Here is an 11,649-nt window from a genome sequence, read left to right as displayed (position 1 = left end):
TCAGTCAACTGAATATTAGACAGAATTGAGAAAGTAATAATCCAGGGGAAACAAACCAAGGCTCTTCAAATAGGAATGGACCAGTTAGCTGACCATTGTTTACTGTTGACACACAATATATGACCCCATAACATGCCACAACATAGCAATTAGAACAGCACCATGGTGGTCTAAGCTAGCACGTAGGCTACTTTACTACAACTGAAGACGGAAACTGGAAGTGAGTCCATATGCTCACAGACAACTGCTCTTTGTGTCAACACCTAAATATCAGATATGGGACCATGAAACCACTAGAAAAAAAACATGAAGAGAACATTAAGATATAAGTATGGAGAGTGAGCTTTTGAATAAAATGCTAAAAGCACAGACAGTGAAATAAAAAATAAACTATATTCTCTCCAACCAAAAAGCTTCAGCAAAGGAAATGGGTCAAGAAAGCAGAGAGAACAAGTAACGCTTGGTATTACATGTTTTAGAACTGTGTGTCTTCATTCTTTCTCATATTTTAATTAATTAATTTCATTATGTTTGGGGGTAAGTAACACTTAGTTATTACATGCAATCTTTTGATATGCTATTGAATGTGTTCTGCTAGTATTCTATAGAGGAGTTTTAAAACATATTTGGGCAAATTATCTAAATAAACATTGTGTAAAAAAATGGCTTAGGACATTTTACAAAATCACTGGCTATGTAGGCAGGAGTGGTGGCATATGTCCTTATTTCCAGCATTCTGAGGAATAGGTAGAGACTAGAATATCTGTGAGTTTGAGGTCAGCCTGGTCTACATATCAAGTTCCAAGCAGTCCATCAATAAATAAATAAATTAATAAAATTCTGTCTAGTCATCTAGTGTATGAAAAAAAAACTTCAACATCACTAAATACCACGACAGTGTAAATCAAAATAACAGTCACGATAAGACATTATCATACTCCCAATGAAAATGGCTTACATTAAGCCTCTGAGCTACAGTCCTAGTCCCTGCTGAAATTGTAATTTAGGACAGCCTTTCACTATGTAACCTAGGTTGGCCTTAAACAATCAGCTGAACCACCTTCTGCTCCCACCTGACAAGGACCTCAGACTATGGGAGTATGGATCAACAGATGGTTACTTTGTTTCTTATTTTATTAGTATATATTAACTGTATGAACAATAGACTTCATTATGATGTCTTCATGTATATAACTTCTTAATCTCTCATTACACTCTCTTGATGCCTCTTTCCCTTCCCTCATCCCTTCCTCTCCCAAAATCTCCCCACTTATTTTGGTGTTATTTTATTTTAAGTGGTCCTCTTGATGAGTGCTTTATTTGTTGCATTCTGAGACAAGATCTCACTCTTTAATTATAGCTGGACTGGACTTGGAGTGATCCTTTGGCCTCCATTTCCAGGTTGTCAAGACTACGGATATGAGCACCATGCCTGGAAAACAAGTGCTTTTTAATCACAAGGAACTAGATGGGAATTAGAAACGAATCCAAAGCAGAAGGCCATGTGAAGACAGAGGCGGAGGAGACCAAGCAAGGCCATGGAACATCTGCAGCCAAGGGAAGGTAAAGATGGCACAGAACAGATACCTCTGGAGCCACAGAAGGAGCACAGCCTCGTGACATCTGGAGTTTTCACTCTGGTCTCCCTTCCTCCTGAATTTTGTCCTGCTTTAAACCATAGAATTTTTAGAAAACTACCACTGTGTTCTCAGGTAAAGCCATGTATGAATGTAGCAGAGGCAGGCAAGCCATCAATGATTACTACAGCTACTAAAATTGCTGGAGCCTCTGTATTTTTATTACATAAAAATTACATTCTGTCTCTCTCTCTCTCTCTCTCTCTCTCTCTCTCTCTCTCTCTTTCTACTCTACTCCCTATAGTTCTCAATTTCATTTTCTCCTAGTCTGTTGCCTCGTAATTTCATTTTGCCCTTTTTCCTCATGTAATTGATTCTACAAGGGGTTTTTGGTTTGTTTGTTGTTTTGTTTTTAAAATCATTTCTATGTTGGAGTAATTTCTGTCTCCAGCTACCAGTTCATTATTTTTCATTTCAAGTCCTCAAACAGTAAAAACATTTGGCTTATCATAGCATGGTCTACTTCACATGAAATTAGTCTTCATGGTACCAACACGGCTAGCCACAGCTTGTCACATCAATGCATCTTCTTCAGATAATAACTGTAGATATGATACTATATAATATAGACTTTCCATGTTTCTCATGTTCAGAAAGCATCCAGCAGATATGCTGAGAGAAGAATAACTCGGGAACTGCCAGCAGGCTTACCCCATCATAAGGAAGGTCATTTTACTTTACTCTTAGGCCAAGGCTTTGCATGAGTACGGAGATTTTAACAGTGGAATACTATTGCTTTATGTAATCTATTGTGGAAACTTCTGAATTTCCAGAAGAAGAAAATAAAAGTACCTCATTGGTCTACAAAAAGACAAGTCTACAGGAAAGGTTCAAGTTTATTGAAAGTGACCTCGCTGGCTGTCTCTAGCTAACTTTTGTCCAATCACGATTTTACATGCTTACATTTTCTTGAGGTTATTTTATTAGATTGAATAAGGTGTGAGTTTATCTGGGCCAGGACAAGAGGGAGCTAAGATTCTTCCTTCCCTAGCATTTCCGAAATAAATTTGCATTCAGGATACAGGAAGTTACAAAAATACTTTAGGGAATTTCCTTAAGGTGATTTTTAAAAACCAATTTTAATTCAAAAGGCAGCAGCATTTGGCATAGACATTCAGGAGCCACAGGATATAATACTATACACAAAAGCTGAAGCCAATATGGGTAAGGGACAATGGTCATTGTTCCACCCTTCAATTCCATCTGCTCCAACTTAAAAGGTAATTGGAAATGCATTATGCATGACACCTGTAGGCCATGAAACAAAGACAATGGAGTAGAAGGGAAAACAGAATTACTTAAAATTCAATTGGCCTGATGTGTTGGTCATATTACCTTCCTTGTGTGTATAATCAATCCCCAAATTTGGTATATTTATTTAATCTTGTGTTGTTTCGTTTATTGCTCTTTAACTTTTAATAAACAACTGGTGCTCTGAAAATGTATAACTTGTTTGGTAAATATCCATCAATGTATGAGTGCACAATGAGAAATTGTGTCCCAACAATCAGATTATTGTGACAAAAGATTTGGACTACTTTCCAAATAATGTTTACTATTTCCCTTTATATGAATCTCGATAGAGTCTAAGAGATCATGTAAATTGCTTTTCTTTCAATTTTTTTTTTATTGAGAAAAGGAGAAAAAAAAAACAAAAAACAAAAAAAACCAAACAAGTTTCCACCTCCTCCCAGCCTCCCACTTCCCTCCCCCTCCTCCCACCCTTCTCCCCCTCCTCTCACCCTTCTCCCCCTCCCCTCGTTCCTCTCCCCCTCCCTCTCCAGTCCAAACAGCAGTCAGGGTTCCCTGCCCTGTGGTAAGTCCTAGGTCCTTCCCCCCTCCGTCCATATCTAGGAAGGTGAACATCCAAACTGGCTAGGCTCCGACAAAGCCAGCACATTAAGTAGGATCAAAACCCCGTGCCATTGTCCTTGGCGTCTCATCAGCCCTCATTGTTCGCCATGTTCAGAGAGTCCAGTTTTATCCCATGCTTTTTCAGTCACAGTCCAGCTGGCCTTGGTGAGCTCCCAGTAGATCAGCTCCACTGTCTCAGTGGGTGGGTGCACCCCTCGTGGTCCCAACTTCTTTGCTCATGTTCTCCCTCCTTCTGCTCCTCATTGGGACCTTGGGAGCTCAGTCCAGTGCTCCAGTGTGGGTCTCTGTCTCTATCTCCATCCATCACCAGATGAAGGTTCTATGATGATATGCAAGATATTTGTCAGTATTGCTCTAGGATAGGGTCATTTCAGGTTCCGTATCCTCAGCTGCCCAAGGAACTAACTGGGGACCTCAGCTTGGGCACCTGGGAGCCCCTCTAGGGTCAAGTCTCTTGCCCACCCTAAAGTGGCTCCCTTAACTAAGAATTGTGGTTCCGTGCTCCCCTATCCAACCTTCCTTTATCCCAATCCTCCTGTTTCCCCAAGTCTCCCCCCCCTCCTTCCCTTCTACTTTTTCTCTCCCCATCTCCCCTTACCCCCATTCCACCCCACCCCCAAGATCCCAATTTTCTCCCCGGCAATTTTTGTCTACTTCCCTTAGCCAAGAGGATAACTATATGTTTTTCCTTGTGTTCACCTTCTTACTTAGCTTCTTTAGGTTCACCTATTGTAGACTCCGTGACCCTTATTTATGGCTAGAAACCAATTATGAGTGAGTACATCCCATGTTCATCTTTTTGGGTCTGGGATACCTCACTCAGGATAGTGTTTTCTATTTCCATCCATTTGCATGCAAAATTTGAGAAGTCATTGTTTTTTACCGCAGCGTAGTACTCTAGTGTATATATATTCCATACTTTCTTCATCCATTCTTCCATTGAAGGGCATCTAGGTTGTTTCCAGGTTCTGGCTATTACAAATAATACTGCTATGAACATAGTTGAACAAATGCTTTTGTCATATGATAGAGCATCTCTTGGGTATATTCCCAAGAGTGGTATTGCTGGGTTGAGGGGTAGGTTGATCCCGAATTTCCTGAGAAACCGAAACACTGACTTCCACAGTGGTTGCACAAGATTGCATTCCCACCAGCAATGGATGAGGGTACCCCCAAAGTATGCTCTATGTTAACTGTTTCTTTATTTAGGTTTTAGTTATCTGTGTATATGGAAGGGTATACATGTAAGTGCAGTGCCCACCAAGACCAGAACTATCTGACAGATCCCCGAAGCCATCTTGAGAGCAGCAGGAACTGTGTAAGCACCTCCCCAAAGCTCTCTTGAGCACCCTGTTTGTCTAGAAAGTTGAATCTAAAAATGAACATTTCCACTAGAAGTTTCCACCTCCCCACATCCCTTGTTCTGTTTTCCCTTTTTTGTTTTGTTTTGTTTTTTTAAGTTCAATTGTATGTGTATCAGTGTTCTTCCTGCATATTTATCTGTGTTTCACGTGTAAGCCTGGTGCCCACAGAAGCCAGATGAGGACATCTGATCCCTGGAGCTGCAATTATAGATGTTTGTGAAGCACAACATGGGTACTGGGAATTGAACCTGGGGACTCTGGCAGAGCAGCCAATGTTCTTAACTGCAGAGTCATTCTTCAGCTCAAATGCATCCCTTTTTCTCTATGAAAACAAAACCAAAAAACCCACTCCTAACAGAAGTTCTGTCCTTAGAAAACCAGCTTACCTGAAGATCAATGAAAATAGAAAGGATTTTAAGTATTTTATTGCTTATTTACAAACCCACATTTTTATAACACTAGATTTAAATCTAGTAGACTTAATATGGATCCATTTAGACTTTAAGGTTTCTACATCCCTGTTGAAAATGGACTTCAGTTTGATATTGTAAATCTATGAAAACATTAAACCCTCCAACTGTTTATATACGCCATTAAATTGATTGTGATCCACAGTGTCCAGCAGGAGTACCAGGGAACCCAACTTTATTACCATCAAGTCTTCAGCTTATTGCCAAGGGTTCCAGGGCTGTGGTCTTATGCTGCCTCAGGAACTTCAAGAGAACTGTGAGAAGAAGGTCTGGCAGCACATGTGGGCTTCTGCATGTGTTTTACATGCATGTGGGCTACTGCGCATGTTTTACATGTATATGGGCTTCTGCACATGTTTTACAGGCATATGGGCTTCATCGCATGTTTTACGGCTCTCAGCACAACTTCCTGATTACCTTTCTGGAGTCATACTAACTTTGCTTAACAACTCTGTTTCTTCTATTGTCGTTTAATGCTACTATGTAGCTTGTTGTATAGTTCTTTAACTACCAATAAAAGGAAATCCCTCATTCAATGAGATTATAGTCTGGAAGGAGGGCAAGGGTGAGTTAGACAGAGCATGAGTGGACTAACCACTCCTTGGATGGCCGTTTAGAAGCTGGATGTTAGTCATCTAAGGAAACATCTAAATCTATTTGGAAAGGGTGGTGTCAAGAGGAAGTAGGAAGCTGGAAGAAGTGTTGACTCCTCAGGACTGAACAAAGCTACTCGTCTGCTGTCCTTATGACTCCATGAAGACTCTAAAGTTCTCCCTGAAGTCCTTCTTCCTTTCCATGAAATTAAACTGTGAAGCGAAACCACTACAAGGATTTTTAAATTAATTTTTAGTTCTTTAATAAATATTTCATTTTATGTGAATTAGTGTCTCACATATATGTTTGCAAGTACATCATATGCATGACTAGTGCACATGGAGGCCAGATTGGGCCAAGAATCCCCTTGTGTTGGAGTTACAGATGGTTGTGAGCCTCAATGTGTGTAACGGTCTATCCTGTCCCTTGAAGAGGCAAGCCCCACACACTCCTCCCCTTCCACGGAGGCAAGTGGATCTTCCTTCCACTTTCAGCCTGTGCTCTCTCTGCCCTGTATCTCTTTGGAAGAGGCAGCTACTGCCATGGATCTTCTCCTCTTCCCCACTTTCCCTGTCTCTCTCTTTCTCTCTCTCCCTCTTTCCCTGTTCCTTTTCCTTTCATAACCCACTAAATAAATACCCACTTTCTCTGCATGGTGTGCCTAGCCATATCTGTATCTCCCCCACTGTGGCTCCTTGTGGCCCTCTGCCATCTGCCCTCTGCCACCCCTCGGGGACCTGCACCATTTTATCTAAATCATAATATTTAATGCTCTGTGACTCAGCCAGGCTCTCTCCACATTCCCTCCTGCCCATCCGCAGGCCAGTTGAGGACACATGGAACCCTAGGCTCAGGAACTGTGCTTCTTTACAACAGCTCTGCTTGAGCACCAACCTCTAGGCACACCAGCATCTTTGGTGGTGAGTTTTCCCCTTCCAGTCAGCTTAACCATTTCCCTGAACCTGAGGAATTGACCATTGAGCTCCCAGGAATCCTATGGCATTCCTAAAAAAGGGGGAGGGATTGTGCCAACCACAGCCTTCATGGTTATGGTTGAGCCCTTCATTGACATTCATTTCTGGTTGCTTCCCATAGCTATAAATGTGATTGGACAACCCAGGGTAATCCTCCTGCACTCGCACAGCATACACTGAGCAATGTGTTTGCTTTGGGATCCAGGGTCTCTCAGATTTTTCTTTCTCTTTTCTTTTCCTTTTCTTTTGGACCACTCATAAGTGGTCCTTGCTGTGAGAGACTGCTCAGAAAGGCCTCTAGCCTCTCTGGCTTCTGAGTCGCCTGGACCATGACCAGTCAGCTTCATTCACACCCCACCTGTAGAGAAAAGACCTTGTGGTGTCACTTGTTTTGCTGGTTTTCACATTTTCAACTATGGAGTATAAACCCTCAAACTATCAGCCCGTGTCCCATGGCTCTGCTTTTCCTTTCACTGGGCAGCCCCTTCCCCGCCTGTCTGAAAATGCTCTTTTTCTCTTGCTCCCATTCCTTCTATACTATTCCTGCCACTGCTACCGTTGGTCCCATGGAAACAGACAAGATTAGTCAGATCCGTGAGACAGCTGTTTTCAATTCCAGCCTTTGCTCCCTGCCACAGCTTGTGGCATTGAGGCTTGGCGATATGGCAGATCATGCCTCTAGGTCTCTCTTGTTATTATGTTTAAAACTCCCCTGGCTCGGGAGCTGGAGAGATGGCTCAGAGGTTAAGAGCGTTGCCTGCTCTTCCAAAGGTCCTGAGTTCAATTCCCAGCAACCACATGGTGGCTCACAACCATCTGTAATGGAGTCTGGTGCCCTCTTCTGGCCTTCAGGCATACACACAGACAGAATATTGTATACATAATAAATAAATATTTAAAAAAAAAAACTCCCCTGGCTCAAAAAAAAAAAGTGGCTTCTCCATACAACATGTGATTGCTGCTATTTTGATTGAGGTCAGGTGACTTTACCATCATCTTAACTGAGGGCCAGATCAGGTGACCAAGTCCTGCCATATTTACTGAGTTATCCCCTGTCTGGGCCCCTGGTGCTGACTCAGTTACATGTGTGTTTTATGCATTGGCATGCCTTTGGTAGGGCCCACCAAAGGCATCCACTTCACCCAATTCCTGTTCACTGTGTGTGTGTATGTGTGTGCATACATGTAACTTAAATACACCTACGTTTACTGTTAAATGTTATAATTGCCTGTTCATTGTATCTCTTTTCAGACTACAAAACAATAAGTCTCATGTTTTAAATTGGTATGTATTTTTAAGTCTCTTACAGAAAAATACTGTATATGTAATCCAATTCTATTTTAAAATATATTAAGCTGTTTTCTACTATTATCAGTTCTGCCATTAACCTTCTATTGCAGGCAGTTGTTTTTTCTTTCTGTCTTTTGTTGGTTTATTTGCTTTCGAGACAGGGTTTCTCTATAGCTTTTGGAGTTCTGTCTTTTACAAGTGTAAATTTTACCTGTTAAATTGAGAGCCAGTACAGTGAAGCTTGGACACAACTCTCCAGGCAGATTCTATAACTTATCTATATCTGATAAACAGCCCTCAACTGCTCAGAGATCTGGAAAATAAATTTTATCCTTCTCAAAAATTTCTGATGCTTTTTGACAGCTGAGAGATTTTGTCATTTAAAAAAAAAAACAGCCTCACCAAACAAATTTCATTAATATATTCTCTCTCACACTGCCTTTTATAGTCTTAAAGATACTTTTCACTATGCAAAAATATCTGTCACCATCATTCTGGTGCAATTTAAAACTTATGTTTTCAAAACCCCCCAAAAAATCTTGTGAGTTCCAAGCAGCCAAATTAAGGGATCCACCTTAAACAGGTCAGATGCACCTTTCTCAATTCCCTGATCCTATTTTTTCCCCTAAACTTAACTTTGTCCTCTGTTCTGCCATTAACTTAAACAGGTGTAAGAGACACCAGACATTTCCATACCACAAACACCAGACCATAGCAAAGAGAACAGCTACCTCAAGATGTGACCAGAACACAGCTTTCTCAGGTTCCCCCCAAGATGTCACCCACAAATAATCAGGAAGAAGTCTTGAGAATCCGCCATCCCAGTTCCTTTAACCTGTTGTGCCTAACCTCCAGCCTTTTTATTATAAAAAGGAGATGGGAATGTAATAGTCTGTCCTGTCACTTTAAGAGACAAACCTCTCCCACTTCTTCCCCTGTCTGCTGAGGCAAACAGATCTTTCTTCCACTTCTAGCCTGAGCTTGCTCTCTCTCTCTCTCTCTCTCTCTCTCTCTCTCTCTCTCTCTCTCACACACACACACACACACACACACACACAAACACACACACTCCTGCCTCTCTCTGCTCTTTCTCCTCCCCCTCCCCTTCCCTCTTTCCCTTTCCCCTCCGTAACCCACTGAATAAATTATACCCAAACCCTCTGTCTGCATGACTTGTCTATCCATTTCTGTCTCTCACCCACTGCAGCAACTCATGGGACCAGCTGACCCTCCAAGATCTCTTACCCACTGCCTCCCACCTGCCTGGGACCCACAGAGTCCTCGGGTCCTGGGACCCAGCTGTGGCCACCTACAGTTACCCTAAACCACCTGCAGTGGCCAGCTGCTGTCCCTGGGGGAACTGCAGGGTTTAACATTACAATGTGGATGTTGGAAATCCACCCTGGGACCAAGGGAAAGCATCTAGTGGTTTCTGGCTGAGCCCACTGAGCTATCTCCCTGTCTGGGCCCTTTTTATTTTATTTTATTCTTAGGAATTTCATAGATATATATAGTGAAACATATGGTATCTCCCCTTCCCCAACATGACCACTCCTAACTTCATGTCCTATTTTCTTTTATTTTATCCCATAATATCCCAAATCAGTTCTGCACATGTATATGGCTCTGGAGTCATCACTAGAGCAAGGGAAAGCTACCAGAGGTCATATATTTAAAAAAAAAAATGTAGCCAGGCAGTGATGACACACACCTTGTGTCACAACACTTGAAAGGCAGAGCCAGGCAGATGTCTGTGAATTCAAAGCCAACCTGGTCTACAAGAGAGAGAGAGAGATCCAGGATAGTCAAGGGTACACAGAAAAATCCAGTTTCAAAAAAATCTTAATAAATAGCAAAGTAAAAAGAAAAAGAATGAATCTCTTCTCAAAGTAGCTTTTGTTAGAAATATTTAATACAAGCTTCCCATCGACGCAAGAATTCCCAATCAAGCCAAATCAAAACAAGCCAAATTAAGAAATATCCAGGTTTAATGGGAGATCTGCACTCTCAGATGGCCCCAGGGGGAACCAGGAAGCTGTGGGAATGAGACCCCTGGGAGGAAAAAAGGGAGACCACGTGTCCCTCTTTCGGGAGATCACTTAAGTACCCTGGGGAGTGGTCCTGACCCCAGCCCCAGGGAGGGGTTAGGATCTGGCCAGCTGGAATTTGGAGTCCAGACCAGGCCTGGGGGCTGGGATAGATGCAAGGGACTGGGGTCTACACTCTCAACTTGACATTCCAGACTCTTTGGATATAGGGGTGACAGAAAATTGGAATGGTAATTATGACAAACACTTAGGTTCTCTTTGGGAACAAAGGGCATAGACTCAAATCTGGCTACTTCCTGTGGGCATGGGGTGGAGTGGAGAAGGGGAGAGCCAGGTCTCCATGTTTAGCAAGAGGTGTGCCTGGAAAGGCATCCCATGAACTGTCATCCTGGAGAAGGCAGGCATCTGTTCCTTGGGGGAGATGAGAAAGCAGGTGTGAGGTCCTGTCCATTGAGGCTCAAGAGCCCTAGGAGTTAACTGTTTGATGAGTACTCTGTCCTCTAAGGAGAGCGGGACAGGTTTAGGGACATTAGCGTCCACTGGTGTGGTAGCAGGAAGACAACCGTCAGCTTTCAACTGTAGATAAAGTCTCAGTAGGCTATGGTGCCTGGTGAGCTCATCCTCTATCTCTGTCAGTGTTGTGTCTGGGTGGATCCTCTTTCAAGGAATCCTTTCATTTCTAAGTGTCTCATTCTAACTACAAATTCCAAAACAAAAACAACCAAACAAGCAAAAAACTATTCAATTTAGTCCAAAATTGAAATGTTTTTATTTTTATTACTTAATTTATTTTTAACGTATCTGTCATAATTATGTAGTTGTGCTTCGAACTTTTCACGGATATAAGGTCTCTCATTAAACAGAACAACAAAAATATCATATATGAGCATTTTATTCTTATGATCTTCTATGAAAAAGAAATACAAAAATCTCCTAGAAATTAAGAAATAATATTAGGATTTTCAAATCATAGTAGCAACCACATACTCTTTAAAAAGAGACTGTAGGAAAATAAAGTGGAATTGGTTCAGTGTGAAAGTAAGTTTTAGTTTATACCAAAGATTTTTGGCATTTCCAGTGTAGATCCTGAGGAAATAAGCTAGAGGTTCCAATAAGGAAAGCCTGCATTTGTTCATTTAGAGAAGACACTGAAACACAGAGAGCAGCTTCTCGTGGCCAGGCAAGTCTTCTGGACGCGTGAGAGTTTATATCTGAGCAACCCCCAAACCAGAAAGAGAGTTAGATAGACAAGCTGGGGGAAGAGCATTCCAGAGAAGGTGGATCGTGTAAAACTCGCCAGGTATGTGGTCTTTTCAGAGACACACAGGTGGAGCAGAACATCTGGAGAGACAAAGATGCCTGTCCAGCAGTCTTAGAATTTACACAGAGGAGAGTAC

Source organism: Microtus oregoni, unplaced genomic scaffold (genome assembly GCF_018167655.1).
Source record: "Microtus oregoni isolate MIOR12 unplaced genomic scaffold, Mior012 000005F_ref0000423, whole genome shotgun sequence".
Lineage (NCBI taxonomy): Eukaryota > Metazoa > Chordata > Mammalia > Rodentia > Cricetidae > Microtus > Microtus oregoni.
The sequence above is the reverse complement of the archived record's forward strand: the minus strand, read 5'-3'. Positions refer to the sequence as shown.